The 27718-nt window shown below is 45.1% G+C and overlaps 1 protein-coding gene across 15 annotated transcripts in view; it reads left to right on the forward strand.

Moving 5' to 3' along the window:
* Positions 1-27718, forward strand: part of LOC137380025 (forkhead box protein P1-like) — a 621483-nt gene that overhangs the window by 172741 nt on the left and 421024 nt on the right. Inside the window, exon 3 of one of the 15 annotated variants that reach the window (XM_068051514.1) lies at positions 24401-24431. The exons of the other annotated variants lie outside the window; for them this stretch is intronic. The gene's annotated coding sequence lies outside the window, so the exon portion shown is untranslated. The remainder of the gene's footprint in view (positions 1-24400; positions 24432-27718) is intronic. 15 annotated transcript variants of the gene reach the window in all.

The following is a 27718-nucleotide window of genomic DNA, read 5'->3' on the forward strand; positions in this document are numbered from 1 at the left end:
ACCAACAGCCACCCATTTATACTTACCCTACAGTAATCCCATATTCTCTACCACCTACCTACACTAGGGGCAATTTACAATGGCCAATTTACCTATCACCTGCAAGTCTTTGGCTGTGGGAGGAAACCAGAGCACCCGGCGAAAACCCACACAGTCACAGGGAGAACTTGCAAACTCCGCACAGGCAGTACTCAGAATTGAACCCGGGTCCCTGGAGCTGTGAGGTTGCGGTGCTAACCACTGCGCCACTGTGGGAGAATCCAAAACTAGGGGCTATAACTACAGATAGTCACTAATAAATCCAATAGGGAAATAAGGAGAATTATTTTTACTCAGAGTAGTTAAAATATGGAACTCGCTGTCACAGGAAGTGGTTGAGGCAAATAGGTTAGATGCTCTCAAAAGGAAACTAGATGAGCACATGAGAGAAAAGGGAATAGAAAGATACTTTGAAAGGCTGAGATGAGGTAGCTGGGATGGAAGGAGACTCCTGTCGAGTATTAACACCAGCGCAAGCTAGTTGGTCTGAATGAACTGTTTCCGCACTTTGTATTCTTTGTAACTCTATGTACAAGTAACTAAAATTACTTGAATCTCAATACTCTAGAAGTCATTGCCAGACATGTGCTGTTGACATAAGGGCCATTGATAAAGGTTCACTTTAACATCACTGCAGCACTGGGCCAGAAACCATGACTTTCTATTTTCATAGGGACCATTAATATCATTGCTGGTAATTAATCACACTTTTCTTGCCAGATTTACCATAGCAACTAACCGGGGATTTAATACTACCAGACCAGGACATTTACCCGTGGATATTGAGGATAAAAGACACCAGCTGGCTGATCACTATGTGCTATCACTATCACTTTGCTATTATTTGTTGGTATTGTAGATGTACAGAGTTGAAAAATATTTGTGAGCTTGAAACTGTAAATTAAATTAAATATTGTATGTGAATGGAAACATTAGCTTCAGGAGAGCTGAATATAGTAGAGGTGTAAGATGGAAAACATCAGGGAGCAGTATATTTTTAGTGTGTGAAAGATTTGAAAATAAATGTGCACTGAAGACTACAATTAATTTTACCTTCAGTTATGAATTTTGAATTTGAGTTGCTGGAAGAATTGCTTTTTGTACAACTTAGTTTTTAACATTTAATTTGAAGAATATTTTCATGTCGGATGTTTTGGGGCTAAGGGCGGATCATGGTTCTTCTGAAGTCCCTGAGTACTATACAGTGTATTAATGTTTTAGAACCTTTATGTTTATTCTTCATGCAGAATCCTTATTGCGCTTTGTATGCAATTAATTCTTCTAAACATTGAAATTAAACCCACTTGACAGTCAGGTGAAGGGGGATTGTGTTGATGCATTTTATTTCAAGTACATATGTGTTGAAGAAATGTTCTTGTACAGAAGAAGCACCCATTGGGATGAGGTGACAAGAAGCTGTAAAGGAGCAAAGTATTTACTTTTGTTTTATTCTTTCATGGGATGTGAGCGTTGCTGGCAAGACCAGCATTTGTTTCCCATTCCTAATTGCCCTTGAGAAGGTGGTGGTGAGCTGCTTCCTTGAACCGCTGCAGTCCATAGTGTAGGTACAACTACAGTGCTGTTAGGAAGGGAGTTCCAAGTTTTTGACCCAATGACAGTGAAGGAATGGTGATACACATCCAAGCATCTATTAGATAATTGAACAGATTGGGGCTGTTTACTCTAGGAAAGGTGGGGGTGGGGGAGTGCGAGTTGGGGTACGGGGTGGTGCTCTGATAGAGGTCTTTAATATTCTGAAAGAGTTTGATATGTTAGACGTAGAGAAGATAGTTCCACTTGTGGGTGCAACCTTTTGCCTAGAGAGTGGTTAAAATGTGGAACTTGCTATTATAAGGAGTAGCTGAGGCAAATACCATAGATACATACGAACACACGAATTAGGAGTGGGAGTAAACCACTCAGCCCTTTGAGCCTGCTCCACCATTCAATAAGTTCATAGCTGAACTGATTACTCCACATTTCCACCTACCCCCGATAACCTTCCACCGCCGTGCTTATCAAGAATCTATCTACCTCTGCCTTAAAAATATTCAAAGACTTGGCTTCCACTGCCTTTTGAGGAAGAGAATTCCAAAGACTCACAACCCTCAGAGAACAAATTTCTACTGATCTCTGTCTTAAATGGGCGAACCCTTATTTTTAAACAGTGACTTCTAGTTCTAGATTCTCCCACAAGGGGAAACATCCTTTCCACATCCGCCCTGTCAAGACCCTTCAGGATCTTATATATTTCAATCCAGTTGCTTCTTACTCTTCTAAACTCCAGTGGATACAAGTCTAGCCTGTCCAATCTTTCCTCATAAGACAGCCTGCCCATTCCAGGTTATTAATCTAGTAAGCCTTCTCTGCACTGCCTCCAATGTATTTACATCCTTCCTTAAATAAGGAGACCAGTACTGTACACAGTACTTCAGATGTGGTCTCACCAATGCCCTGTATAGTTGAAGCATAACCTCCCTACTTTTGTATTCAATTCCCCTTGCGATAAACAATAACATTCTATTAGCTTTCCTAATTACATACTGTACCTGCATACTAACCTTTTGCAATTCATGCACTAGGACACCCAGATCCCTCTGCATCTCCGAGCTCTGCAGTCTCTCTCCATTTAGATAATATGCTTTTTTATTCTTGCTGCTAAAGTGGACAATTTCCCACTTTCCCACATGATACTTGATTTGCTAGGTCTTTGCCCACTCACTTAACCTATCTATATCCCTTTGTAGCCCCCTTATGTCCTCTTCACAACTTACTTTCTTACCTATCTTTGTATCAGCAGCAAATTTAGCAACCATACCTTCAGTCCCTTCATCTAAGTCATTATTATAAATTGTAAAATGTTGAGGCCCCAACACTGATCCCAATGGCACACCATTCATTACATCTTGCCAACCAGAAAATGGCCCATTTCTGCTGACTCTCTGTTTCCTGTTAGTTAGCCAATCTTCTATCCATGCCAATATGTTACCACCTATACCATGAGCTTTTATTTACTACAATAACCTTTGATGTGGCATCTTATCAAATGCCTTCTGAAAATCTAAGTATAATACATCCACGGTTCCCTTTTATCCTTTTTCCTTTGGCCTCCTTGTCTCGAGAGACAATGGGTAAGCGCCTGGAGGTGGTCAGTGGTTTGTGAGGCAGCGTCTGGAGTGGCTATAAAGGCCAATTCTAGAGTGACAGACTCTTCCACAGGTGCTGCAGATAAAATTGGTTGTCGGGCTGGTTACACAGTTGGCTCTCCCCTTGCGCTTCTGTCTTTTTACCTGCCAACTGCTAAGTCTCTTCAACGCGCCACACTTTAGCCCCTCCTTTTATGGTTGCCTGCTAGCCCTGGCGATCACTGGCAACTGACACCCATGACTTGTGATCAATGTCACAGGATTTCATGTCGCATTTACAGACGTCTTTAAAGCGGAGACATGGACAGCCGTTGGATCTGATACCAGTGACGAGTTCGCTGTACAATGCGTCCTTGGGGATCCTGCCATCTTTCATGCTGCTCACATGGCCAAGCCATCTCAAGTGCTGCTGGCTCAGTAGGGTGTATATGCTGGGGATGTTGGCCACCTCGAGGACTTCTGTGTTGGAGATACGGTCCTGCCACCTGATGCCAAGGATTCTCCGGAGGCAGCGAAGATGGAATGAATTGAGATGTCGCTCTTGGCTGACATACGTTGTCCAGGCCTCGCTGCCGTAGAGCAAGGTACTGAGGACACAGGCTTGATACACTTGCACTTTTGTGTTCCGTGTCAGTGCGCCAATTTCCACACTCTCTTGGCCAGTCTGGACATAGCAGTGGAAGCCTTTCTCACGCGCTTGTTGATTTCTGCATCGAGAGACAGATTACTGGTGATAGTTGAGCCTAGGTAAGTGAACTCTTGAACCACTTCCGGAGTGTGGTCGCCGATATTGATGGATGGACGTCCTCTCCCATGATGTTCGTTTTCTTGAGGCTGATGGTTAGGCCAAATTCGTTGCAGGCAGCCGCAATCCTGTTGATGAATCTCTCCAGACTCTCTTCAGTGTGAGATGTTAATGCTGCATTGTCAGCAAAGAGGAGTTCCCTGATGAGGACTTTCCGTACTTTGGTCTTCGCTCTAAGACGGGCAAGGTTGAACAACCTGTCACCTGATCTTGTGTGGAGGAAAATTCCTTTTGCTGTATAATACATCTACGGTTCCCCTTTATCCACAGCGCATGTAACTCCCTCAAAGAACTCTAATAAATTGGGTAAACATGATTTCCCTTTCACAAAACCACATTGACTCTGCCTGATTACCTTGAATTTTTCTAAATGCCTTGCTATAATATCTTTAATAATAGCTTCTAATATTTTCGCTAAGAGAGATGTTAAGCTAACTGACCTGTAGTTTTCTGCTTTCTTTCTACCTCCCTTTTTGAATAAAGGAGTTACATTCGCTATTTTCCAATCTAACGGAACCTTCCTCGAATCTAGGGAATTTTGGAAAATAAAAACTAACACATCAGCTATCTCACTAGCCACTTCTTTTAACATCCGAGGATGAAGTCCATCAGGACCCAGGGACTTGTCAGCCTGCAGCTCCAACAATTTGTTCAGTACCACTCCCCTGTTGATTGTAATTTTCTTGAGTTCCTCCCTGCCTTCCATTTCCTGACTTACAACTAATATTGGGATGTTATTTGTATCCTCAATAGTGAAGTACAATGCAAAATATCTGTTCAATTCATCTGCCATCTCCTTATCATCCATTATTAATTCCCCAGATTCACTTTCTATAGGACCAACGCTCACTTTGTTAACTTTTCTTTTTTAAATATCTATAGAAACTCTTACTATCTGTCTTTATATTTCTACCTAGCTTTTTCTTGTACTCTAATTTTACCTTCCTTATCAATCTTTTAGTCATTCTTTGCTGTTTTTTTATATTCTGTCCAATCTTCTGTCCTGCCTCCCATCTTTGCGTGAATATATGCTTTTTCTTTAAGTTTGATACGATCTTTAACTGTTTTAGTTCACCACGGATAACCACGGTCTCAATCTTGGAATTTTTCTTTCTCGTTGAAATGTATCGATTCTGTGTATTCTGAAATATCCCCTTAAATGTCTGCCACTGCATCTCAATTGAGCTATCCCTTAACCTGATTTGCCAGTTCACTCTGCTTTCATGCCCTCATAATTGCCCTTATTTAAGTTTAAAATACTAGTCTTGGACCCACTCTTCTTTCCCTCAAACTGAATGTAAAGTTCAATCATATTATGATCGCTGCTAGGCATTAATTAATCCTATCTCGTTGCACAATACCAGGTCTAGTATAGCCCGCTCTATGGTTGTCTTCAGAATGTATTGTTCCAAGCAATTATCCCAAAAATATTCTGTGAACTTTTCATCTAGGCTACCTCTGCCCATCTGATTTTTCCAGTCTATATGTAGGTTAAAATACCCCATAATTATCACTCTACCTTTCTGACAAGCAGCCATTATTTCTTCCTTTTTACCCTATCCTAGTGTGGTTAATGTTAGGTGGCCTGTACACCACTTCCACAAGTGACTTATTGCCTTTAGGATTTCTCATCTCTACCCAAACTGCTTCTACATCCTGGTCTCCTGAACTTAGGTCATCCCTCTCTATTGCACTAATACCATCATTAATTAACAGAGCTACCCCGCCACCTTTTCCTAGTTTCCTTCCTAAATGCCATGTACCCTTCAATATTCAGGTCCCAATCTATGTCGTCCTGCAGTCATGTCTCTGTAATGGCTATCAGATGGTACTTATTTATTCCTATTTGCGCTGTCAGTTCATCTGATTTGTTTTGAATGCTACGTGCATTCAGATACAGAGCCTTTAGTTTGTCCTTTTATTATTTTTGTAACCTCTAGCCTTATCTGCTGATTTACTGTTAGATTTGTATGCTCTGTCCCTTCCTGTCATGGTCTGTTTATCATTTCCCATATTAACACCTTTCTCTTTTGCCTTGTCTCTACTCCTTGATTTACTGTATCTTCCCAAATTTGATCCCTTGCCCCCACTATTCAGTTTAAAACCCTCTCTACTTCCCTCGATATGTGGCTCGCTAGAACACTGGCCCAGCACGGTTCAGGTGTAGACCGTCCCGAAGGTACAGCCACCACTTTCCCCAGTACTGGTGCCAGTGCACCATGAACCAGAACCCACTTCTACCACACCAGTCTTTATTAATTTCTCTAATCTTATTTGCCCTATGCCAATTTGCACGTGGCTCAGGTAATAATCCAGAGATTATTACCTTTGATGTTCTGCTTCTTAATTTGACATCTAGCTCTTCATACTGATTATGCAGAATCTTTTTCCTCATCCTGCCTATGTCGTTGATACCTACATGGACCATGACGACTGGATCGGCCCCCTCCCATTGTAAGCTCCTCTCCAGCCCTGAACAGATGTCCCTAATCCTGGTACCGGGCAGGTAACACAGCCGTCTGGACTCTCGCTCTTTGCTGCAAAGAACAGTGTCAATCCCACTAAATATACTGTCCCCTACTACCACTACATTCCTTTGTAGTCACGTGAATGGCTTCCTGTACCATGGTGCCATGGTCAGATTTATCATCTACCTTGCAGCCCCCACTCTCATCCAAACAAGCTGAAAGAACCTCAAACCTGTTGGACAATCGCAAAGGCTGAGGCTCCTACACTCCTGCCCTCTGGGTCCCCTTACCTGCCTCAGCTGCAGCCATACTCTCTTGTTCCTGACCACTGACCAAATCAGAAGAACCTATCCTAAGAGGTGTGACCGCCTCCTGGTACAAAATGTCCAGGTAACTTTCCCCCTCCCTGATGTATTGCAGTGTCTGCAGCTTGGACTTCAGTTCAGTGACTCTGAGCTGAAGTTCTTCGAGCTGCAAATACTTATTGCAGACGTGTTTGCCCTGGATTACAGTGGCATCCAGGAACTCCCACATGCTGCAGGCAAAACACATCACAAGTCCTGCCATCCTTAATGTGTTTTAATTAACTACTTAATTATTTTATTCAATTATTTATTTTATTTTCCTTTTTTTATATATTTTGTTACGCTTACCACTAGTTCCTTTACTATTTTAAACGTTAGGATTAGAATAGACCTTAATCACTTCCCAAATACTCATCAAACAGGTAGCTTCTTCCCAAACCAATCACCTATCTGCTTGGCTGTGATGTTTGATGGTATGTTTGATTTAAATTAAATTAAAAGCTTACCTGTATACGCACCCCAGTGGCTCACTGTTGATTATGACATCACTTTGATGTCACTTTTCGATTTTTCCCTGCTCTGCTTCTGCTGCTCCCGCCGTGCTCCTCTCTCTCTGCTGCCGCCGTGCTCCTCCCTCTCTGCTCCCGCCGTGCTCCTCTCTCTCCGCTCCCACTGTGCTCCTCTCTCTCTGCTCCCACTGTGCTCCTCTCTCTCCGCTCCTGCCGTGCTCCTCTTTCTCCACTCCCACTGTGCTCCTCTCTCTCCGCTCCTGCCGTGCTCCTCTCTCTCCGCTCGCACTGTGCTCCTCTCTCTCCGCTCCTGCAGTGCTCCTCTCTCTCTGCTCCCGCCGTGCTCCTCTCTCTCCGCTCCCACTGTTCTCCTCTCTCTCTGCTCCTGCCGTGCTCCTCTCTCTCCGCTCCCACTGTGCTCCTCTCTCTCTGCTCCCGCCGTGCTCCTCTCTCTCTGCTCCCACTGTGCTTCTCTCTCTCTGCTCTTGCTGTGCTCCTCTCTCTCCGCTCCCGCCGTGCTCCTCTCTCTCCGCTCCCGCCGTGCTCCTCTCTCTCCGCTCCCGCTGTGCTCCTCTCTCTCCGCTCCCACTGTGCTCCTCTCTCTCCGCTCCCGCTGTGCTCCTCTCTCTCTGCTCCCACTGTGCTCCTCTCTCTCCGCTCCTGCCGTGCTCCTCTCTCTCCGCTCCCGCTGTGCTCCTCTCTCTCCGCTCCTGCCGTGCTCCTCTCTCTCCGCTCCCGACGTGCTCCTCTCTCCCCGCTCCTGCCGTGCTCCTCTCTCTCTGCTCCCACTGTGCTCCTCTCTCTCCGCTCCTGCCGTGCTCCTCTCTCTCTCTGTGTCCAGTCTCTGACTCTGGGCTTTTGGCGTCCTTTTTAAACCTCCGCTCCCGCTGTGCTTCTCTCTCTCTCGCTCTGTCTCCTGTGCATTTCAGAGGAAGCTAGCTAAGCACATGAGGGAGAAAGAAATAGAAGGATATATTGATGCGGTCAGGTGAAGGGGGGAGGAGGCTAGTGTGCAGCATATGCACTGACGTGGACCTGTTGGGCCAAATGGCCTGTTTCTCTGCTGTAAATAATTTATAATACCATGTAATTAATTGCCTTTTACAATTTTATACTTACCTGTCTTACTTATCTCTACCAGCATGGCTGCTGGCTAAGACAACAGAGTTTCAAACAGTTGAGTGATACTCAATGGGCAGAATCTGCAAACGCATGCAAACTATTTAATAACTGTTTCTGCAGCTAACATTACATTACATGGAAATACTACCCTGTATTTCCATTGAAAAATCTTATCACCGCCTGCAAGTATTGTGGTTACCTGCTGACGGTTTTAGACTAGGTTCTGCCATAAGCTAGTTGACAGAGGAGTTTTCAATGCAAATTGGCAGATTTCTATAGTTAGAGACAGAAGCTGCAAAATTCAGCTTCGTCACCCCATATTTTCAACACTTTGCATGCCATTTTGGTTCCAAAATGGCATCCATGATGTGCGCACACACTTCTGCTGTTGACTACGCCAGACGTCATTTTGGTGAGTTATTAGCCCAGGTTCAGGGAGAATGTGCCAGATGTATGCAGAATAGGCAGATCGTGATGTCAGTCAGAGTATAATCCTGATTTGACGATAGCACTGCCATTTTCAACCTTAATGCTCCTTAACGTCGCACAGCTGAACAAGTGTTCGGGAGCAGGAATGACTCCCTACTGTGCTATTTAAAGGGATCTTCACCTTCTTTCAGGTTAGTTGCTAATTGATGTTTACTGGCTATTGCTGAGTTAGTAGAGGTGTTTGATAGTTTGTGCTGTTATTTAAAGTTGGTGAAGTCTGCAGGCAGTGGTGTGGCTTGTGTTGAAGGCCTTGGTTTTCACATCAAGGGTTCTGCTCAGACCTCTTGCTCCCAGACATGTGCAGTAGTTTCTATCTCTCTTGGTCAGCATGACAAGGAGATTGAGCAGAGGTAACACAGAGAAGGGCAGGCTGCTCGAAGAGGGAGGAGGAGGAAGGGGGATGGGCTCTCAGCAGGAGGCCATATCTGCCCAGGGTCTTCAGGGAGGAATTCTCCTACCTCAACTTCAGTAAGGAACAGTGTGTCAGATATCTTCACTTCACTAAGGAGATGTTTGCTGAAATCTACCACCTGCGACAGCTTCAGAGCAGGGTGAGGATGGCATTGCCAGTGTCTGTGAAGCTGACCATGGCCATGAACTTATATGTGTTGCACTCCTTCCAGGTGGGAGCAAGCAATATTTGCAACATTTCCCAGTCCACCATCCACTGTTGCACTCTGTATGCAAAGAGAGCTTAACACATTTCATTCCCTCTTACCAGAGAGAAGCAGTTGGAGCATGCAAACAGCTTTGTGAGGATTGCAGTTTTCCCCAAGGTGGTGGATGTCATTGCCTACGCACATGTTGCTTTGTAGGCACAAAGCCCCATGCCAAGTTGGTGCTGGAATCCTCTGTGCATGTTGACATTGTACACTGGCCTGCCACTGCACCAAGCAAATCAGTTTGCATCCCTATCAGCCTTTTGTAGGCTGCCCCAACAAGGTCTTCATTTGAGTCCTCTGTGCAGAACTCGTGTGCAGTCTTGCGCTCTGATGAGCTGGCATCTATGCTACCCTTGTCACCTGCCCTGGCTGCACGCCACTCGTGCCCAATATGTCACCATCTGCAGATCCTGCCTCTGAGTTACCCCCTAAAGTCAGCACCATGTCAGTATCTAAGCAAGTGGCTTAGTGTGAGATCAAGTAATGGTGTTTCCTCTTCCTCTGCCTCTTCTTCCTCTTGCATCTCTTGAACTTCAACCACTGCCTTGCCAGGTGGCAGTTCTTGGGTATCTGAAAGGGTAAAGGCATCAGGGAAGTTATGGTGAGGTGTGGTGAAAGCAGAAAGTGCATGCTTATACCATATGCAGCTTGTACTGGGTAATGAACCCGGCCAGGTGTTTGATTTAGATGTAGGTGAGCACTTTGGCGATAGTGATCACAATTCGGTTAGGTTTACCTTAGCGATGGGCAGGGACAGGTATATACCGCAGGGCAAGAATTATAGCTGGGGGAAAGGAAATTATGACGCGATTAGGCAAGATTTAGGATGTGTAGGATGGGGAAGGAAACTGCAGGGGATGGGCACAAACGAAATGTGGAGCTTATTCAAGGAGCAGCTAATGCGTGTCCTTGATAAGTATGTACCTGTCAGGCAGGGAGGAAGTTGTCGAGCAAGGGAGCCGTGGTTTACTCAAGAAGTTGAAGCGCTTGTCAAGAGGAAGAGGGCGGCTTATGTTAGGATGAGACGTGAAGGCTCAGTTAGGGCGCTTGAGAGTTACAAGCTAGCCAGGAAGGATCTAAAGGGAGGGCTAAGAAGAGCAAGGAGAGGACACGAGAAGTCATTGGCGGATAGGATCAAAGAAAACCCTAAGGCTTTCTATAGGTATATCAGGAATAAACGAATGATAAGAGTTAGAACAGGGCCAATCAAGGATAGTAGTGGGAAGTTGTGTGCGGAATCAGAGGAGATAGGGGAAGCGTTAAATGAATATTTTTCGTCAGTATTTACAGTAGAGAAAGAAAATGTTGCCGAGGAGATTACTGAGATACAGCCTACTAGGCTAGATGGGATTGAGATTCACAAGGAGGAGGTGTTAGCAATTTTGGAAAGAGTGAAAATAGATAAGTCCCCTGGGCCAGATGGGATTTATCCTAGGATTCTCTGGGAAGCCAGGGAGGAGATTGCAGAGCCGTTGTTGTTGATCTTTAAGTCGTCATTGTCGACAGGAGTAGTGCCGGAGGACTGGAGGATAGCAAATGTTGTCCCCTTGTTCAAGAAGGGGAGTAGAGACAGCCCTGGTAATTATAGACCTGTGAGCCTTACTTCGGTTGTGGGTAAAATGTTGGAAAAGGTTATAAGAGACAGGATTTATAATCATCTTGAAAAGAATAAGTTCATTTGCGATAGTCAGCACGGTTTTGTGAAAGGTAGGTCGTGCCTCACAAACCTTATTGAGTTTTTCGAGAAGGTGACCAAACAGGTGGATGAGGGTAAAGCCGTGGATGTGGTGTATATGGATTTCAGTAAGGCGTTTGATAAGGTTCCCCACGGTAGGCTATTGCAGAAAATACGCAAGTATGGGGTTGAAGGTGATTTAGAGCTTTGGATCAGAAATTGGCTAGCTGAAAGAAGACAGAGGGTGGTGGTTGATGGCAAATGTTCATCCTGGAGTTTAGTTACTAGTGGTGTACCGCAAGGTTCTGTTTTGGGGCCACTGCTGTTTGTCATTTTTATAAACGACCTGGATGAGGGTGTAGAAGGGTGGGTTAGTAAATTTGCGGATGACACGAAGGTCGGTGGAGTTGTGGATAGTGTCGAAGGGTGTTGTAGGGTACAGAGGGACATAGATAGGCTGCAGAGCTGGGCTGAGAGATGGCAAATGGAGTTTAATGCGGAGAAGTGTGAGGTGATTCACTTTGGAAGGAGTAACAGCAATGCAGAGTACTGGGCTAATGGGAAGATTCTTGGTAGTGTAGATGAGCAGAGAGATCTTGGTATCCAGGTACATAAATCCCTGAAAGTTGCTACCCAGGTTAATAGGGCTGTTAAGAAGGCATATGGTGTGTTAGCCTTTATTAGTAGGGGGATCGAGTTTCAGAGCCACGGGGTCATGATGCAGCTGTACAAAACTCTGGTGAGGCCGCACCTGGTGTATTGCGTGCAGTTCTGGTCACCGCATTATAGGAAGGATGTCGAAGCTTTGGAAAGGGTGCAGAGGAGATTTACTAGGATGTTGCCTGGTATGGAAGGAAGGTCTTACGAGGAAAGGCTGAGGGACTTGGGGTTGTTTTCGTTAGAGAGAAGGAGGAGGAGAGGTGACTTAATAGAGACATACAAGATAATCAGAGGGTTAGATAGGGTGGATAGTGAGAGTCTTTTTCCTCGGATGAGGATGGCAAACACGAGGGGACATAGCTTTAAGTTGAGGGGTGAAAGATATAGGACAGATGTCAGAGGTAGTTTCTTTACGCAGAGAGTAGTAGGGGCGTGGAACGCCCTGCCTGCAACAGTAGTAGACTCGCCAACTTTAAGGGCATTTAAGTGGTCATTGGATAGACATATGGATGTAAATGGAATAGTGTAGGTCAGATGATCGGCGCAACATCGAGGGCCGAAGGGCCTGTACTGCGCTGTAATATTCTAATTCTAAAAAGTGGGATGTGAGAAGATGGATTAGGTAGAAGCATACCATCACCTTCAGTGGTTTCAGCCCACTGCTGGCCAAAGCCTCAGTCACGGCTGCTCCAATGATGGAGTGCACCATCTCCTCCATGGTGTTAAGGTTAAGCAGCTGTGCCTGTACCTGGCAGTTAGGTGCTGCTGCCTCCAGTTATGTGCCACTTTGTCCTGCAGGTGTGTCAGTGAGTATGGTGATATCTATTTGGGTGATTTGCCTGTCATGGTTGAATAGCTGGTGTTCAAGCCGTGTGAGGTGGCTTTGAGGTTTGCAGCAGTGCTAAGTGTGTTAGGCTAAGATGAAGCTGTGAATGTGAGGTATGAGCGCGATTATTGGTAGGTGAATGAAGGGAGCGGGGAGGGATGATGATTTGAACAGTCTGTGAGGCTAGTGGTTCAGCTGTAAGAATCTAGCATTTGAAATTAATTCACTGACCTTGTCCACTCAAGTGAGGTCATCAAACTTCTTGCGGCACTGCATCCAGGTCCTCGGGGCAACACTGCCTGCATTGAGTATGACAACTATCTGCTCCCATTGCCTTCTCAGAGTTTGTCTAGAAGACCTCCTGCCCGTGCCTCCCCCGTGTAACAAGATATCTCTCCTCCTGTCTACCTCCTGCACTAAGGCCTCCAGTGCTGTGTCCGAGAAGCTTGGAACATGCTCTCTGCCCTGTTGCGCCATTAGTCAGTCTTCTTGCATTTCAGTCTCTCTTCTCCAGCCAACTTCCAGCACCTGCTGCAGCCAGAATGCACCTCCCTTTTAAAAGATGTAGGCTAGCCTTAAGTGATACAGGATAGCTTTAACTGGTATTAGCCTCACACAGACTTGAGCTCCCTGCTGAGGTGTGCAGACACTGAACAACACATTTAGCGCTCAGCTGCAGGCTACTATTTTTAAAGTAGCAGACAGCATAAAGTTTGCGTGCTGCCTGCTTCATAATGAATGGCGCAGGTTAATCCCACATCATGATCCCCCTGACTGTTTACAGCTGCTATTGAATTTTACCCCCAAAATAGTTTGTGTTCATCACAAATTTTAGCAAGGTATAGGAATGGTGACTATGGGCATTATAAACTGGTTTCCCCCTTTAACTGAGTGCTTCAAATAACACCTTAGCTGACAGTTGACTTCGGTTGTTCCCAAATGTGATTGGTGGACTAAGATGAAGGGTAGCCCTAGTACTTGAACCCTTAACCATCTGGTTGGGATATAGATCTCCGCTCTTTTAAACAATTATATTACTTGAGCAATTTCTTTCTAGAGACATCAGTTGAATATACTGTACAAACTGCTACTTTCATGAACTTGTTCAATGCCAAATTAATAAAATATCTTCTTTCATAAAATCCTGGAGCCCCTCAATAAAATGCAGTTCAAAGAGCCAAAAGCACTGCAGATTGATTATAAAGGGAGAGAGAGGGAAGGAGATGGAAAAAAATACACATTGACCAGTGATTGAGGGGTAGGATTGAGTGAGGAGATGGAGTTGATCAGGAGTGGGAGGAAGAAACCAAGAATGTGACGATGGACTCACTCAGAGTCAGAGAAATCCATCAAGTCTTTGAATTTGCTATTGATGGTGAGGGTGGAGGGAGTGTGACAAAGGAGTTTAAGGAGAAGGTTCAACATCAGACAAAAGGAGCTGTAAATAGTCCTAGGCCTCTAGAATAATCTTGCAGGAATGAGAGGAGAACTAGTAAAGACAGAGTTGTGGATGGATGACTAAATTAGATATGTACCAAGAGCTCTCTTGTTTATGGCCCTTGGAATTAAGTTAGCAAAAATTGGATCAGTATCAGGAAAAAGGCAGAAGTGGGAGGTATTGAGTGACAGTGGAAATTAGGGTGTTGAATTCAGGAATGAGAGCGCTGTTAAGCAGTCAACAACGACACAGCTGTCATGAAAGGTGAAGGAACAAAGAGGAGAGGTCTGGAGTTTGAGGGTGAATTTGTGAGGGAGCTGGGGGGTGAATCTTTGCACTGGTGAAGTGCAAGAGTAGTGGGATCCTAGGGAGCAGAAGGATTTGGTAAGAGTGGCAAGGAAGTGGCCAGATAAACCCTCCTTGATTGAAAATTTGGAGGTCGAATGACAGATTGAGGTGGCACCTTCAGTGGGATGGAAATGTGGTTGAATCTGAAGTAGGAGAGAAAGGAATAGATTTTGATAAGTCACCATGGGGGTTGGAATGGTGATAGATAAAGGGGATTGTAGGGTAAAGACAATGGATAAGGCTGCTTGAAAGGACAGAGGTGCCAGAGGCACAAGGGGAGAGGCCAAGATGGAACTTGGCAATAAGTGCTATAATACTGCCAGGGTGGCTTAGATGGAGTGTGTGCTGAAATGGAGCCAGGCAGGAAGACCTACTGAGGGAGAAAGAACCATTGCAATGCACCACATTTCTGTTAAGACCACAATGGCAATATGTTCATCCACAATGAGGTTGCAATTGGCGAGAACTTTGTCCACAGCGGTGCAAGGTATATTCCTATAATCCAACATTGCTTAAGTGGAGTCTGCCTTAGATTTTGTTGATTGGATTGTTCATTTCATTATTCCATTCTTCTTCTTTGGCCTCCTTGTCTCAAGAGGCAATGGGTAAGTGCCTAGAGGTGGTCAGTGGTTTGTGGAGCAGCGCCTGGAGTGGTGATAAAGGCCAATTCTAGAGTGACAGACTCTTCCACAGGTGCTGCAGATAAAATTGGTTGACAGGGCTGTTACACAGTTGGCTCTCTCCTTGCACTTCTGTCTTTTTTTCCTGCCAACTGCTAAGTCTCTTCGACTCGCCATTCTTTCGCCCCGCCTTTATGGCTGTCCGCCAGCTCTGGCAACTGACTCCCACAACTTTGTGGTCAATGTCACAGGACTTCATGTTGCATTTGTAGACGTCTTTAAAGCGAAGACATGGAGGGCCGGTGGGTCTGATACCAGTGACGAGCTCGCTGTACAATGTGTTCTTGGGGATCCTGCCATCTTCCATGCGGCTCAATGGCCAAGCCATCTCAAGCGCTGCTGGCTCAGTAAGGTGTATATGCTGGGGATGTTGGCTGCCTCGAGGACTTTTGCGTTGGAGATACGGTCCTGCCACCTGATGCCAAGGATTCTCTGGAGGCAGCAAAGATGGAATGAGTTGAGACGTCGCTCTTGGCTGACATACGTTGTCCAGGCCTTACTGCCGTAGAGCAAGGTACTGAGGACACAGGCTTGAAACACTTGGACTTTTGTGTTCCATGTTAGTGCGCCATTTTCCCACTCTCTTCCATTACCCTGAAAGTAATAAAGTAATGTGCTTGAAATCTCACTCTTTGGTGAACTTTTTGAAATCTTCAGAGATAAACTGTCGGCCATTATTTGAAAATCAACTATTGCATTTTCTTATTATACTATTTGCTATGGTGTCATCCAAGTGGTTAGTTTCCCACTAATTTGTAATCAAACATAATCAGGTTATAATTATCATCAAAAACAAACAAATCAGTTCCAACCTTTGACCTTGGGCAATCAGGCTACTTTATGAAGTATTATCATCTCGTCCTGCTATCCAGCTTCTATCGAAAGACATCCCATTTCTCACTATAATCCTTTAGCTTTGCATTCAGCCTTGGCTAAAAATCAGTCAGATGAATGAATACATTACATTGCGTTCTTCCTCTATATTTTCAGGATGACTGCTCAATCTTCCCTACATAGGATGTCATTCTGAATATGACGTTCATTTCAAACATAAAAGATTTGAAAAACTGGCGATGCCTTGCTCTGTGGTGAATGATTCAAGATAAGTTCAGGTATTCAGTTGTGTACAGATCTGTTGCATGACAGATACAAAAGAGGGCAACTCGAAATATTCAGGGATGGAGAGATTGGATTATGATGAGTGAACACTTATATCGGGCATGATCTCACTTCAAAAGAAGCAAGAAGTTAATAAGTGATCTGAATGCTGCTTTGTAGTTTCTAATGTGACTAGATAATGTAAACTGTTTCACCTTGTCCAACACTGTAGAACCTGAAGACATGGCCTTCACTTCAAGGGGGATAAATTCATAATTAATCTGTGAAAACATTATTTCAGTGTTGGAGTGGTAAACCTATGGAACAGGCTCCTCAGGGAGCCAGTGGAATTAGATACTGTTTATTCATTCTAATGCAATTTAGATATATTTCTTTCAGAAAGTAATATTTTGGGCTACAGTATATGAGTAATTTGAGAGATGACATTTGGTAAGTGTAGCATGCTTGGGAGGAACGGCTAACTTTGGACCGATGATTCCTAGAGCTTTTCATTGCTGAGGGGGTACCCCATATCAAGGTCTGTTCTACACTAATTGATACAAATTGATTGCCAAGATTTTACTATTTTGTACTGGCTAAGCTCTTGCTTAACTTAATTAATCACTTGGTCATAATCATTTGATCTTGCTGCATAACCAACAGTATGTTGCACCCTTAAGTGTCAATATTCTCATCAGCTTATACACATCATTGTGTTCACAAAAAATAGTGAGATAAATAACAAACACAATGAAACTTTTAATTCCTGTGACATTTGTGGACTTTAATAGCTCCAACACTTCTGTGGCCTTATCAAGATCCTGTTTCAAACTTTGATTACACTGAGATGCACTTTAAACATAAATGTTTGGTGCCTTAGTTGAGAATTATCTTTAAGTTTGACGTTTCGCATATGACATTTTTCACTGAGGGCTCTTGAGATTTCTGTCACGATCACTGGCTTCTGCAACTGTGTTACTTTCAGCACGCACCAGTCTGTTATCCACTTTTACTGCGGGTAGTCCCTCAACTGCTTGATGTTACCTGTGCAACATGTCAGAAGTAATTTATTGCCGATGGAAAATGTTGGGCAGAATTTAGTGAGGCTGTTTGGAGCGGGAATGGAGGCATGGGGGGCCAGAGAAAAGCACCGGACACATCCGCCCAGAAATCCGAGGTTGTGACATCAGTTCCGGATTTAGTGAGCGGCGGGAAAGAACCAAGGCGGCATTGCCAGGGCAACTTTGTGTCTGCAAGGACAGCTCTCTGGAGGCCTACTCATCATCTGGTATGGGTCCCATACACATTTGTGCACCCTGGTGGCATGATGCAGTGCCACCGATGGAGAGAGGGGAAGGAGGCAAGAGACATTCTCATATCTATTTCCAGCCACCATGCTTACCTCTCAGAGTGAAAGCAATAAAAATTTACCTAAGAGTATTCAGTCTGTCACCTCCTTTCTGTTAAGTTTCCATACCTAGCACCCAAATCACACATGCACTCTGGTACTTACCAGAGGAGGTACTTACCAAAGGAGGGCGGAGCCTAGACTTGTGGCCCACTATGGGAGAAGGGTGCAGTCAGCATCTCACAATTAAGGCATGAAGGAATAAACATTATCCACAATGAATGTCAACTTCAAAAGAGAATAAACTTTATAGCAAAAAGCAAACAGCAAATTGCAAGCACCTGTCAAAATCCAAATGTGTCATTTTTTAAACATGTTTTCAAGTGCTTTTACCAGTGTGACCCCTGCGCTAGCAGCTAGGCTGGAGGCAGGCTGCTTATCAGGCTGCCTCTTGGCCTAGGAATACTTAGGTGGGCATCCTCTGGCTGCCTGAGACCTGGAAGTGCCCGGCTCCCTGAGGGTTTCCTGCACTGCTGCAGGACTATCCTCGGGCCACGTGACTACTGGATCCAGGCTCACTGACGGAGGGGCTGAGATGCCATTGTCCACACTCAGAGCATCCTGAGGGAAAACCCCAGCTGTGGAGGTCAGCCTCTCCTCCTACCGTTCAAGGCTCACTTGAACCTCCATGCTCACCAGAGGAGGACAGGGAGCAGGAGAAGACTCCATGCCCCTTATCCTTCTCTCGCCTTGCCACTGCAGGCTGGTGTGCAGGACTGGGTGTATCTGTGGAATCTGGCTCTCCATGAGGGTCACCAACCTCTCTGCAACTCCAGCATGCCCTGTGCTGTCGACGGTAGAGTCTCATGGTAGAGTGGGGGATATGCCTGGGTATGGGGTTACAGATTGTGGTTGAATGCAATTCTGCTGCTGCTGAGGGCCCACAGCGCCTCATGGATGCCCAGTTTTGAACTGCTAGATCTGTTTGGAATCTATCCCATTTAGCATAGTGGTAGTGTCACACAACATGATAGCGGATATCCTCAGTGTGAAGACAGGACTTCGTTTCCACAGTGACTATGTGGTGGTCTCTCCTACCAATACTGTCATGGACAGAGGCATCTGCAACAGGTAGATTGGTGAGGGCAAGGTCAAGTAAATTTTTCCTCTTGTTGGTTCTCGCACCACCTGCTGCAGACCCAGTCAGACAAATATGTCATTCAGTACTCAGCCAGCTCAGTCAGTAGTGGTGCTACTGAGTGACACTTGGTGACGGAGTATGAAGGCCCCACCAGAGTATATTCTGTGCCCTTGCTACCCTCAGTGCTTCTTCCATGCAGTGTTCAACATGGAGGAGTACTGATTCATCAGCGAAGTTGGGGGGCGGGGTGGGGGGCATAGGTATTAATCAGCACAAGTTTCTTTGCCCATATTTGACCTGAGACTGCATGGGGTCTGTTGTCAATGTTGAGGACTCCCAGGGCAACTCCCTCCCGACTGTATACTACTGTGCCGCCCACCTCTGGTGGGTCTGTCCTTGTGGGAAGGGACATACCCACGGATGATGATAAAAGAGTCTGGGACATTGGATGTAAGGTATGATTCAGTGAGTGTGACTGTGTCAGGCTGCTGCTTGACTAGTTTGTGGGACAGCTGTCCCAATTTTGGGACAAATCCCCAGATGTTGGGTGAGGAACACTTTGCAGGGTCGACTGGGCAGGCTGTGCCTTTGTCGTTTCCGGTGCCTAGGTTGACACTGGGTGCTGCTTCCAGTTTTATTGTTCAACTTTTCTTTAGCGGTTTGGTACAACAGAGTGGTTTGCTCTGCCATTTCAGAGGGCAGTTAAGAATCAGCCACATTGCTGTGGGTCTGGAGTCACATGTGGGCCAGACCAGGTTATTATGGCAGATTTCCTCCCCTGAAGGACATTAGTGAACCAGATGGGTTTTTTTACAACACTCTGGTAGTTTCATGGTCACCATTACTGGGACTAGCTTTTTTAATTCCAGATTTAGTAATAAATTGAATTTAAATTCCACTAGCTGCTGTGGTGGGATTTGAACCTGTGTGCCCGGAGCAGTAGTCGAGGCCTCTGGATTAATAGTCCAGTAGTACCTCGACTACTCTTCTTCACACCCTGCCTCCTGTAAGGACTCCATTCCATTCTCCCAATTTCTCCATCTCCGATGCATCTGCTCTGATGATGCAACCTTCCACGATAGCGCTTCTGATATGTCTTCCTTTTCCTCAACCGAGGATTCCCCCCCACTGTGGTTGACAGGGCTCTCAACCATGCCCAGCCCATTTCCTGCACCTCTACCCTGACCTGCGACAGGGTTCCCCTTGTCCTCACTTTCCACCCCGCCAGCCTCCACATCCAAAGGATCATCCTCCGCCATTTCCGCCACCTCCAGCTGGATGCCACTACCAAACGCACCTTCCCCTCCCCTTCCCTGTCAGCATTCCAAAGGGATCATTCCCTCCGTGACACCCTGGTCCACTCCTCCATTAACCCCAACACCTCGTTCCCTTCCCACGGCACCTTCCTATGCAATCGCAGGAGGTGTAATACCTGCACTTTTACCTCCTTTCTCCTCACTATCCAAGGCCCCAAACACTCCTTTCAGGTGAAGCAGTGATTTACTTGTACTTCTTTCAATTTAATATACTGTATTCACTGCTCACAATGTGGTCTCCTCTACACTGGGGAGACCAAACACAGATTGGGTGACCGCTTTGCGGAACAGCTCTGTTCAGTCCAAAAGCATGACTTCAAGCTTCCAGTTGCTTGCCATTTCAACACACCCCCCTGCTCTCATGCCCACTTCTCTGTCCTGGGCTTGCTGCAGTGTTCCAGTGAACATCAACGCAAGCTCGAGGAACAGCATCTCATTTACCGATTAGGCACTCTACAGCCTGCCGGACTGAACATTGAGTTCAATAATTTCAGAGCATGACAGGCTGCCCCCCCCCCGCTTTTTATTTTCAGTTATTTTTTTATTTTTTTATTTTATTTTAGTTTGTTTCATCATTCATTTTTCTTACCATTTGCCTGCCCACTGTTTTATTCATGTTTGTGCTTCGGGGCCAGGGCTGTTCATTTTTCTGCCCATTAACATCCTCTCTGCACTAACGCATTGTCTTTCAACACACCATTAACATACCGTTTGCCTTTGTTCCATGACCTTCTGGTCAGTTATTCTCTGTGACCCTGTCCTATCAACACCTTGCCTTTTGTTATCTCTTGCCCCACCCCTGCTTTATTTGCTTAAAACCTATTACATTTCTATCCTTTGCCAGTTCTGATGAAAGGTCACTGACCTGAAACTGCTTCTCTTTCCACAGATGCTGCTGGACCTGCTGAGTATTTCCAGCATTTCTTGTTTTTGTTCTAGTACACTACCGTCCCTTTAGTTTGAACTTATTTAAGCCATTTAATATTTTATATATTTCACGGAGTTCCCCACCCCTTTACTTATCTTCTCTCATTGAGCTTTTTCAACTTTTTCTTACATTTGGGAATCATTCTTGTTCTTTGGTGCACCTTCCCTGATGTTTGGACATTGAGTAGTGTGGCAACCAGAACTGCACATAGTGTTTCACTTATTTTGTTGTAAAAGTTTTCTGCACGTCCTACACAACTGACCATATGTGGGACTTTTTGCTTTTTGGTGTTATGAGTTCTGCCCACAGTACTTACACTCTGTATTGATACTGGCATCTGTTACTGTGTTAACTTCTTGGACAGTTGCATCTTGTTTGGCTACAGCCTCACTTTCTGCTTCAAAGCATGAACTATGTCTGTGCTCTATATGCATCTAATGCATTCTTTAAAAGAGCTCTGAAGCTTCGGACAAAATTTGCTAAGTCTAAGTGTTTTGCAAAGGAATCTCTCCTTCAAATGTGAGTCTCTAATTCAACATGTTATCTCTGATTAAAGATTCTCACAATTTCCAAAAATTGTATGCAGCTGTTAAAATCTCCTACCTCATGTTGCAAGTAAAAAGAATTGCAGTGTTCAAAACATAACTGTCTTATGTTTTTTAACATCACTGTGTTTATTAAATGCTTGTACTGCCTTTGCTCTAAATAGTGTCTTTCTCTGCCCTGAATGTTTATGAAAACATTTTGGCTGCAAAATTCAGCACCGTAGCACCATTTTTCTCTGGCATTAAAGGTATTGTTTTGAGAGCAAAATGGCATCTGCGCTGTGTGCGCATACTTCTGGTGTGAGCTGGGCTGGACGCCATTTAGGTGAAGTCGTTAGAGTGGGCATTAGGAGCGCGCGCTGCAAGTATGCAGTGTAGGCAGATTGTGATATCAGTCAGCATGTAATGTGGATTTGGCTGTAACTGTCATTTTTGACCTGAACACTGCATCTAACGCCCTCTCTTAACCTCACACAGCTGAATGCACGTTCAGCAGCAGGAAGGTCCTCCCACTAGTGCTTTTTAAAGGGATCATCAATTACTTTCAGGTTAGTTGCTGATTGATTTCTACTGGCTATTGCTGAGTTTGTAGAAGTACTGTCAGTTCTTTACTGCGACTTAAAAGTTGGTGAAGTCTACAAGGAGTGGTGTTCCACCTAGTGAACGCATTGGTTCTAACTTCAAGGGTTCTGCTTAGACCACTTGCTCCCAGTCATGGGTGCTGTAGTTATTATTCCCTCTTGACCTGGAGCACGACAGGGAGCAGAGGCAACAGAGCGGAGATTAAGCTGCTCGAAAAGGGAGGAGGTGGGGGTGGGGGGGGGGGAAGAAGGGCTGTCAACCACCGGCCATATCGTCCAGGGTCTTCAGGAGCAATTCTCCTACTTCAAATAGGAACAGGGTATATCACGTGTCCACTTCAGTAAGGAGGTGCTCACTAAAACCTGCCACCTGTTGCAGGCAGACATGCAGTCTCAGAGAAGGGTGAGGGCGGTGCAGCCAGTGGCTGTAAAGGAGACTGTGGCCATGGACGTCTTCACATCGAGGGCCTTCTAGGCTGGAGCAGGTGGCATCTCTAGCAACTCACAGTTTATCATCCACTGCTGCTCTGTATGCCAGGAGAGAGGAATACATTGCCTTCTGTCTTTCCAGAGCATGAATGCGGCTTCTCCAGAATGGAGGGCTTCCACATGGTGCAGGGTGCCATTGACTGCAAACCAATTGCTTTGTGGGCACCACATCTAAATGCTGAGATGTACCACAACTGCAAAGGATTTTCCACTCCCTGAATGTGTGGTTGTGTGCGACCCTGCTCAGTGCATCATGTTGGTGAATGCCCAATATCCTGGTTGCATTCATGATGCCTTTATTCTGCGCCAGTCTGCTGTTCCCTTAATATTTGAGCTACCGGATTAAATCAGAGGGTGGCTACTGGACAGTATGGGCTATCTGCTGACTACTTGGCTCACAACCCAAGCAAATGTGGGCAATGTGCATAGAATGAGACCCATGCTGCCACACAAAATGTAATTGAGCAGATCATTGGGCTGCTTAAGGAACGTTTCGCTACCTGGATGCTGTGGAGGAGCCCTACAGTACTTAACCAGAGCACATGTTATGATTCATTATGGTCTGCTGCACCTTGCACAACCTTGCCATCATGAGGGCACACCTCTTGCTACCAGGTATACAACAAGAAGCAGAGGGGAAAGAGCAGAAGGAGGAGGAAGGGAGGAGGCAACCACCACATCCCCTTTCTAGCCAGGCTGTCTGTGATCGGCTCATCCGACTGAAGCACCGGTGAACACAACCCCAATTCCCCATTCAGCAACAGCCCCACAACTTACTTACCGTCTGTTACTGTTCATCGTAGCTGTGCAGAATGCATATGATTCTCAAAACCCTTGTTGGATTGTGATACAATGGTCTCCAGACTTATCCAGGCACTTGGGGCTGGCTTTTATGCTCTTCCTCCGTGGCGAGTTTGGAGGCGGGGAGAGCATTTAATTGGGTGGGATGGTGGCAGATGGGGACCCCATAACCTTCCTGCCTCCACCTCAGTTAAGTCCGTGGCAGGAAGGCCCATGGCTAGCCTTCCCGCCCTAGCAGCTTCTTGGATAGCAAGTACTTACCTAATGAATAATGTGGTTGTCATCACTCACCAGCTGGACCTTGAGAGAGAGTTGAGGTACTTAAGTGGGCAATTAACACCCAATTCATGGCCTTCTCCCACTGCTGCAAGTATTAGCCCAGTGGTGGGTGGGCCTATCGCCATGCAGGGAGCATGACGAGGAAACCTGAGCTTGCTGGCTCCCGTGGTGGATCCCTCTTTCAAAGGCATTCAGTGCCTGATCAGAGGACCTGGCATTGGGAAGGGGGGGGGAGGGGGCATCCACTAAGAGCCACCGCACCCCGCTTTTGCTGCTGACCCCCCTACACCTTCCTCCCCAGCAACCTCCACCCCGTCATCACCTCACTTGTGGCTTGGGTCCATCCACGATCCTGGGCCTTGGGTAGTGCATTAGCGCAAGCAGCCACCGCCTCCCTGGTGATGCTGTTGAGAAAAGAGCTGTCGGTCTCAGAGGGCAGGACCACCATCCCTGGGATCCTTATTCCTGGGGAACGCCCGCTGCTGCCCAGTTAAGCGTCTGATTGGCACGTAGTGCGATGGGCCTTCCCACAAAGAGGTGATGTGGAGCTCTCGCTGGCTCTTCAGCCAAGAGCGAGACCGCTGTCACCTACATTATATACCGCCCTTCGAGTGGGACTTTAGTATTCAAGTGCTGTGCACAGTTCAGATTCTTGTTGCAAAGTTACTTCATTCTCCCTATTCTCCTTTTATTTCTCTTCAGAAATGGAGTGGCATCACCAACCTTAATTACAGTGAGTATTCTTGAACAAATGCCTCTAGCTGAATAATCCTGGGATAGTGAAGTATGGAAGCGTTGTAGCAGCTTCTTGGATAGCAAGTATTTACCTAATGAATAATGTGGTTGTCATCACTCACCAGCTGGGCCTTGAGAGAGAGTTGAGGTACTTCAGTGGGTGGTTACATCGAGCCTTTATTGCAACACAGATCTCATTGATGGCATCCTGGACCTGAGGAAAAATAGTTACTCTGTAAAAACACACTGCATGTGCTTTCTGGTTTGCTAGATTGACAAGATACTAAGTGAATTGCTATTTCTACTTGAACCTGCTTGATGCATTGTTATATTTCAAACTTGACGTATGTAGCTTATGTTTCTTGAAGCAACCTGGAAAGATCTAATGCCATAAAAATTCAAAATAATTGGGACTTTTACAATCACAGGGCTGTACACCTGTTTAAAATATTTAGGTTGTCATAACTAGGATATTGCTTCACGTAAAGAGTACAGCCATCTCCAACACTGTTTTGTAGACACATTCAGGAAAGAGCACCTTAGTCTATAATAACAAAATAAATTCTTAGGTGCTTCACAGACACATAATCAGACAAAAGTGAACATCGAGCCAAAGAAAGAAATCTTAGGAGCAGTGACAAAAAACTTTGTCAAAGTGAGGGGTTTTAAGGAGGGTCAAAGGAGAAGGGCTTGAGGGAAGGAATTCCAAAGGGTAGGGCCTGGACAGCTGAAGGCATGGCTCTGAATGGTGGGACGAAGGGAGTGAGAATGAACAGGAGGCTAGATTTAGAGGATTTCCATTTTTGGGTTGTTGTAGAGCTGGAGATGGTGAGAGGTGAGACCATGAAGGGATTAGTCCTGAGGATAATTTTAAGTTAGAGGTTGTTACGACCTCAGCGAGATCGTTAACGTTAAAAATACGAGATAGCGACTCCCATACCAATTTAAAAAATTACACGACTAGATTTCATCTTTTAAGACTTCTATTACAACAGCTAAACTAAAAAAAATCCCCATTAACTAAACAGCACTTTTTAAGTAGCTGATACCCCAAATCACAAAGAAAGGTATTTTCTTTACTTACTAAAACATTAGAAAACCTCACACCACACTTATGCGTTACACAGTCCTCTTTGGTGATGAAATCTTTGCGGTTAAAAGTCCCAATCTCTTCCCAGTTGCAATGGTTTGGATCTCCCAGACCTTTCTCAGAGTCAATGTCCTCTTCACTCACTTCTGCGAGCACTTTTGACCTGGATGTCTGTGAGTAAGGTGATCCCTGGTGATCCTGTTGATCTTTGCCTTCTCTGCAAACTTCAACTTTCAAAACAGTTTCAAGTCTTGGCAGCCTTTTGCTGTATATTTTCTCTGAGAGCAGGTGTTTCTTCTCTCTCCTTTGAGGCTGCAGCGCTGCTTGTCCTCCTTTCTTACAGACTGTCTGCCATCAGAAAATCTATTACATTTATCTGGAATCAAAAGTCAATAGCCCATTGCCCTTTTTCAATATGGAAAGTCCGCAAGTCTGGTTTCAGCAGCACCACCCGGGCTTTCCATTGTTTCCAGGTGTTAGCAGCTGCCATGCACATTTGCATCCTCAGAAACGCTGACTTCTTGTTTACGATCCGAAAGTCTGGGAGGGTGAAACCCATTGTTCTTTAGGTGTTGTACCCCTGCAGTCTCTGTTTTCCAAAAAAATTATTTTATCTGTGTTCTTTGTTGTCCTGGTAACCAAGATTTTTGTCTTATCATTAAGCAGAGTTGATGTAAGGTCATCTGACTTCTCTGGCTCCATCTTAAACTTTAAAAAATCACAGTTTTAAAACATTATCATGTTACAAAACCCAGCATTCATAACAAGATGTTGACCCTAAACTTTCTAGCAGGGATATCTGCCTCTAGGAACTAGGCAACGTTTATGGTACAGGTTTAGCATGGCCTCAATCCACTCTTCATCCCGATTCTCAACATCCTCTTTCAGCAGCAGAGGAACAAGGGAACCTTTGAGTGGAAATTACTTAGTTCTTGAATATCGCCAATATTTTAATGTTTGGTTCTAGAATGTTCCTGGTTTAATTTCCAGGAAAGAATTTTACTTCTTCTCACCTACAAGTGCCTATAAAATACACAACGTGCTTGCAGCTGTTAAAAATCTAATAGTTATGGCTTCCATAATCTCTTTCTGTCTTTTGGACACCATTTTGAAATTGAAAATATCTGGGCGTAATGCGCAGCTGGCTGCTTTCTGACAAAAAAGGGATGGGAGAAGATTTTAGCAATCTTATGAACAGGGTTTAGGCGGAGGACTTTTCCACTCCTATTCCCTTTACTTTCTGCCGTTGGCACTACCCGATATTGGGCAGCAATTTAGAAGAACATTCACCCCACCTCAATATTTCCAAACAAGAGCATTGTATTGTATCTAAGACCCTTTGCTGTTATATATTACTTCCCATCTCTCATGATTCCTGGAGCTATATACATTTATTTATTTTTATTTAGAGATACAGCACTGAAACAGGCCCTTCGGCCCACCGAGTGTGTGCCAACCAACAACCACCCATTTATACTAACCCTGCAGTAATCCCATATACCCTATCACCTACCTACACTTTACAATGGCCAATTTACCTATCAATCTGCATGTCTTTGGCCGTGGAAGGAAACCGGAGCACCCAGTGAAAACCCACGCGGTCACAGGGAGAACTTGCAAACTCCGCACAGCAGTACCCAGAATCGAACCCGGGTCCTTGGAGCTGTGAGGCTGCAGTGCTAACCACTGCGCCACTGTGCCGCCCTGTGTCAGTACATGTGCTGACATGTGTCAGTGCAGATAATTGCTTAGTTGTTCCGCAGACGGTGCCCTTCTAGAAATCTCTATCTAAGTGAAATCTATATCACAAGATAATTATACATGAAAGAGGTCATTTAGCCTATCTCAACTTAGAAATCTAGAATGACCCTAAAGTATCCACTATTATTGCAACATTTAATTGATTCCTAAATTATCCCAGGATTTTTAATTCTGTTACTCTATTGAAAGTCAATTCCAAATGTTGATCACTTGTTATGTGAAGAACTTCCTGATATCATTTCTAAATTTGCCTTGTTAGATTGGACTATTCCAATGCTCTCCTGGTTGGCCTCCCATCTTCTGCCCTCTGTAAAACTGAACTCATCCAAAACTCTACTGCCCTCACCCTAACTTGCACCAAGTCCTGTTCATCCATCACCCCTGTGCTCGCTGACCTACATTGTCTAGCAATGCATCAGTTTTAAATTTCTCAT

This window comes from Heterodontus francisci, chromosome 19 (assembly GCF_036365525.1).
Source record: "Heterodontus francisci isolate sHetFra1 chromosome 19, sHetFra1.hap1, whole genome shotgun sequence".
In the NCBI taxonomy this organism is placed as follows: Eukaryota; Metazoa; Chordata; class Chondrichthyes; order Heterodontiformes; family Heterodontidae; genus Heterodontus; species Heterodontus francisci.